The sequence below is a fragment of the Rhincodon typus genome, chromosome 19 (assembly GCF_021869965.1).
Source record: "Rhincodon typus isolate 14 chromosome 19, sRhiTyp1.1, whole genome shotgun sequence".
In the NCBI taxonomy this organism is placed as follows: domain Eukaryota; kingdom Metazoa; phylum Chordata; class Chondrichthyes; order Orectolobiformes; family Rhincodontidae; genus Rhincodon; species Rhincodon typus.
The window spans coordinates 31,607,819-31,613,818 of record NC_063350.1 but is presented as its reverse complement, the minus strand read 5'-3'; positions in this window follow the sequence as shown (position 1 = coordinate 31,613,818).

The window sequence follows — 6,000 nt, the reverse complement described above, 5'->3', positions numbered from 1 at the left end:
CCAATCGCAAGAGAAAGTCAAGAAAAGGAGAGCCAGTTCATTCTCCTTCACTTGGCATTATAATGAAATGTGGGCAGTTGCCCATGGACAGATGGTAACAAAAGTGAAATACGCTGATTAGACATAGTGTATTTGATGGAGCTATTTGTCATCCAAGGATGTTTGTGACTGTCCTGTTGGTGATACATACAATAGCACAACAGAGTCATGGGGGCATGAAAGAAGGAGCAGGCCGTGGCACTTATGCTGGAAGATCACAACGATCATTCCTTCTTGCAGCACTGCATCCACTCACACCTCCAGGATAATTGTGCACTGAAAAGCTCAGCAACCACCCCCTCCCCCCAGTACTGCCTTCGTCAAGTTGTGGGGGGTATAGTTACCATCCCAGGGAACAAAGTGCCCCTGCACTGATGCGGACCCCACAGAAACAGTTCCAGGGAGTGGCCACTAAATTTGGCACAGTCTTCTTCTCTGCGATTTCCAAAGTTGGGAGATGCTAAATTGCAAGGATTTCCAATAACCCTGGGAGAAAAGTGCTGTCTGGGCTCCTTTTAAATATTGCACCTGGAGGTTCAAGCTCAGTGGGTCACAGCAGACGACAGAGCCTCCTGCTTTCCTACCAATAAGATGTGATGTTTTACCCATTCATGCATATGCAATCAACTTTAAGGAATGTAATTGTACAAGAAAATCTGACCACCCCTGAATGGAAGTCCATCACACTTTCTGAGTCCAACACAACACTTAACCTCTAAAGAGAAATTGCAGCCCCTTGTTATTAGGGTAACATTCATCCACATTCTCCAAAGAAAGAAGGCAACAGCTCAAAATGGCAGATCCATTTTACCTGGTGTCTGGTTTCCCTAAATTACACAGTCTCATTGTAGCACTACAGCATCCATTTGGATACATCAGTACAATACTGTGGCTTATACGAAGTGTTAAAGCCTACTATCATATTCCTATTCAAATTGTATCCTATTAGAAGAACACAATAATTTAGATCACCGCCAGCCATATGGCTTACACTTTGTGCCAATCCACATGCCAGCCTATTTGGTAGTGTTAGCGAACTGGTTGGATGGTTGAATGTCCAAGACTTCTCTTTATGGCCCTGATGCAAACACCTTTCAGGAACCCCAAAAATGAGGGAGAAAGAAAGCACAATAAGGATTTGACTTTTGTGGAATTTTGGTGGGATATACAATTAGCAGCTGAACATTACTGACCCTGCCCAGAAACATCTGATGCTGTTCTACTCTACAGCCAGTAAAGTTTCTTTGGCCAGCTCTGATGTTGCTGAGTAATATTTTAGTTTAGAGAGAGTAAGTCGTTCAGTTGGAAACCAAAGTTTGAAATAAAACCAAACTGCTGGCAACAATTTTAGAGGAACATGGGTGCTTTGCAGAGAATGCCATCACAACTATGGAGATATTTTCTTCAGTAATACCTGTAAAAAATGAAATTATTATTTTCAATTGATTTTGCTTCGCTTTGTTTTTGTAATTTTGTTTTTTGCTGTCTTTGTTGTATTGCAGTGGTATTAAGTAGATCCCACAAATAGGATGTGATTTTCCGCTCACTGAGATGGTGAGAATAATTGCAAACATTATGAGTTAATCAGATAAGAGCCCAAAATCAAAAATTGTATTGTCAAAAAAAAATCACAATCAAATTCTCCCTTCTTAGATGGTAAGATAAAAACTCTTACTAGGTGACTAAATTCTTCTCAGGCAGCAAGACAACTGTTAGCATGCATTTACATCTCATTAATTACAAAACTTGGCCTGTTCACTTCCCTTCTCAAACATGTCCCTGATCAAGACAATTGCACTTCAAAATCTTGACACTAAAAACCAAGTGAAGCTGTCAATTTCACACATTTGCATGAACTCCTGGTGAGTTCACAGCTGTGATGGCCATCTTCGTTTTGCTAACTGTACACAGAACAACTTCAACAACAACAGTTGATTCCATGGTCAATGGTAGTGGTTTTCCTGAACCCTCCAACTATACAACTGGGCAATGGCAACACGTCAGCCTCGGAAAATCTGGTTACATGTCATTGGGCAGGCTCAGGAATCATTTGTTGGCTTAGCGGTGCCATTTGCAGACATAGACAGCCAGGCATCTCCTGACTTTTCACTGTTGTTTTGGTGCATACTGACAGAATAGTATCTTCTTGTTTACAGTAACAGTTTTAACACAAGGGAGGTACAGGAATCTTGAGACTGTAGATAATAGGAAATAGGGGTAATAGGGAAAAGATAATAGATAAAAGTTTAGAAGCAGATGGACACATCACTATATGGAATGATGCTGCATCAATGTCAAATAATTAGTGTATTTGAAGGGGGTGGAGATGTGTGATCAGAATCTTGGAAATCCCTACCTAACATCATTACGAAAAATTTGCATCCTTGCAGTGGTAAAGGCAGTCCTGGAAATCAAGTAAAAACAGTCAGGGTTTTGCTTGTTGGTTCCTCAAGGGGCTGTTACAAAGTCTATCTGGGGTGTGTGGGCTGCAGTAGTTCAAGGCTTTCCTGTGAAGTCATATGGAGGAAGGCTACAGTCAATTGGAGAGTTGGTCTGCACACAGTCTGACAAAGTGTCCAGGGTCAATTTATAGTGTCATCAAGACTCTGGGCAGCTCAGGTCTGGAGATTTGCCTTATTGTGTTTGGTCACTGAGGAAGTGGGATCAATTGCAGATAGGAGGTTGGAGCCTATCAGTGGATCACAAAGGACTGCTGAGTCTGCAGTGGTTTAAGTGGTTAATCTCTTGCAGTCCTCTGAGAGTTAGAGACCTTGGGCATTTCTTCCTTCACTAGCTGTGAAGATATATCAATGATGTGTTCACCAGATTGCGTCCCTAAATTTATTCTAGACAGAGTACTGAGATGAATGTCTTTCAGCTGGTGAATGCTGCAGGTGGACATCTTGCTGGTGCATCCTCTGAGGGCTTTCACACTTTCTTCTCACAGCTCGTTGTGTCGAGGACTGTTTCAGGTCCCTGTATCTCACAGGAGTCTGCATAACAGAACGAATTAGCTCCTGAAGATGGAGACAAATTTATGCAGAGCAAAGCTGAAATTGGTGTTTATCCAAGAAGATCGTTGTTTCTTTACAGGGTTGGAGGATCCAGGCTGTCTCCCCATCACTACATTCTGGCCCTGCCTGGCTTTTTCAACCATTCTTTCCCTAAAATAGATGAAGAGGGAACAAGCAGGATGGTTAGAGAAAAAGGATGGATGTAAAATATTTAGATTTTCATGAAATTCGATAAGGTACCACACATTAGACTACTTTATAACATAAGAGTCCATGGTGTTGAAGGTAGTATTTTAGCATGGATAGAGGATTGGTTATCGATGGCACATTTTCAGGATGACAACCTGTAACTAGGGGAGTACCACAAGAATCAGAACTGGGAGAGAAGACTGAGTCAAGGTAGGAAGAGATGAGTTCTGTGGGGCAAGAGCAGGCTGAAGCAATGGGTCTACCTGGACAGTCCTGTTTGTGGATTTTTGGGAGGAGGTGGAAGCGAGCTCTACGGGGATGGGGCACTATCAGCTTGGAAGCGGAGGGAGGGAGATCACTGGATGAAATGAGATCAGTTACCATAGTGGATACAATGGCCTGTTGGGCCATGGTGGGGTCATGGTCTAGGGGAAGGTAGGAGGAGGTATCTGAGAGTTGGCGCTTAGCCTCTGCAATGTAGATGTCAGTACGCCAGACTACAACAGCATCACCCTTATCGGCAGGCTTAATAACAAAGTCAGGGTTAGATCTGAGTGCACAGAGTGCAGTCAGTTTGGAGGGAGATAGGTTAGATTTTGGTGAGAGGGGCAGAGAAATTGAGGCAACTAATGTCACCTCGACAGTTCTCAATGAACAGATCAAGTGCAGATAAAAGGCCAGAGGGAGGGGTCCAGGTGGAGGGAGAGTGTTGGAACTGGGTGAAGGGGTCTGTGGGATGGGGAGAGGAGTCTTGTCCAAAGAAATGAGCACGCGGCGAAGACAGCAGAAGAATTCAACATCATGTCATGCCCGAAATTCATCAAGGTGGGGATGCAGAGGAATAAAGCTGAGGCCTTCGCTGAGTATGGAGCATTCAGCATCGGAGAGTGGAAGGTTAGGAGGGATGGTTAATACCTGACTGGAGGTGGGGGGGTTGGGGAAGGGGATAGAGTCAGAGGGAAGGGGAGGAGAAGAAGGTTCCAGAGGGCCATGGGTATTTTGGAGTCGTTGCATCTTGTGGGCCTTGATGCCTGAAAGGAAAAGAAAAGGTTTCTTGTTAGCATGACGAATGAGCCGTAGGATAAAGTGGAACTGTGGAGTGGTGCAGCCCTGAGCCAGTGTGTTGCGATGCTGTTGGAGACAGAGGTTGAGTGTGCATGTGACGCTGCATGGCACTGCGGGTGGATCTCGGGGTGCGGCGAGAGCAGCTGTCATGGAACGCTGAACATCATGGAGATATCTGTGATCCTGGGAGCATTCAAAACATGAGGGATGAAAATTCAGTTGGAATCCACGTGGAGTGAGTCTGAGTTGGAGGCAGTCACTGAGGAATGTGATATGGCTGTGGAAACCAGTTTTAGCAAATACTCGGTCAAACACCAGGAGTGACAGTGAAATTAAAGTCGGTGGGCAAGAAGAGAGATTGGAGCGGAAATCCCATCGAAGAGAGGAGCAGAACTTCTTCTTTTTTATAGGGTAGCAGAATGGTTATTTCCCCTGTGGGAGAGTCCAGGACTATAGGACATAATCACAGGATAAGGGGTCATAATTTTAAAACAGAGATTAGGAGGAATTTCTTCTCCCAAAGGATAGGGAAAACCAGTGGAATTCCTTATCGCAGTCTGGGTCATAAACTATGTTCAAGGCTGATATAGACAAATTTTTAATCAGTAAGGGAAAAGGCAGGAAAGTGGAGTTGTGGATTATCACATTTGTTGTGGTCACGTGCAATGGAACAGCAAACTTGATGGTCTGAATGACCTATTTCTGGTCCTACATTTTATGGTCTAATTGAGGAGCAGCTCCTGGATTGCAGTGTCAGAAATGATGTTCAGCTAGTCTTTAAATACAACATCAGAGTCTTCAAACCTAGAAGGTCTTGCCAGTAGCAAGAACTTCGAGCTCGCTTGCCATGCAGGTTAATGAGACATTCGTACAACCTCATGCATGCTTGGAAAATAAAATAAGAAATGTACAGTCACACAAGATAAACTCACCCAGGGACATCCAACAGCTTGCCACCATTCTTTAAATTTAAAGATGAGGTTTTATCGATGATTTTGCATCATCTTTGCCTTTTGTGACATTTGATAAAAATGAATCTATATTCCTTTGATTGCTAATATGAATTTAAGAAATCACAGTTGATAGAGCAAATTTCTCCTGACACAACTTAGATATTGAAGATCTTTTTTCTTATTGATCGACCATTTTAGTTTTTGAAGAGTTATATTTCTCAGAACAGTATTAAGTGTGAATGAATCATTCATTGTTGGCCTACTTGGAAACTAATTCCGCATATCTAATGTTTCCCAGGAATATCAGCCTCAATTGCTTGATGTCATAGCTGACAGTACCAATGGCCACAAAACATGCAATTACAAAAGCCATCTAGTCAGTAGTACATTCATTCAAGTGGTCTGTTGTTCTTTTCAATTGGGATTGCAAAGAAAAACAAATTTAATAAAAGAAAACTATGAGGACTGGATGGTGTACCTGGACAAATCAGTCTGATGTTCAACCAGAAAGAAAGTTTTGATATGTTTTTGTTTCTTTGTAATTTGAAATATTTTTACTTAGTCCACTGTGGCAATTACTGAATGCTTTCCAGCTGACTCCATTAGGCATAATATCCATAACAGTGAGCAATTTTTCTGAATTTATGTATAAAAGATTTTAATCCAGTAATTCTGTGAAGTTAGAAAAAAAACTGACTCTTTGAAATTGCACTGCTGCTCAACTAAGATCCAATTATCCT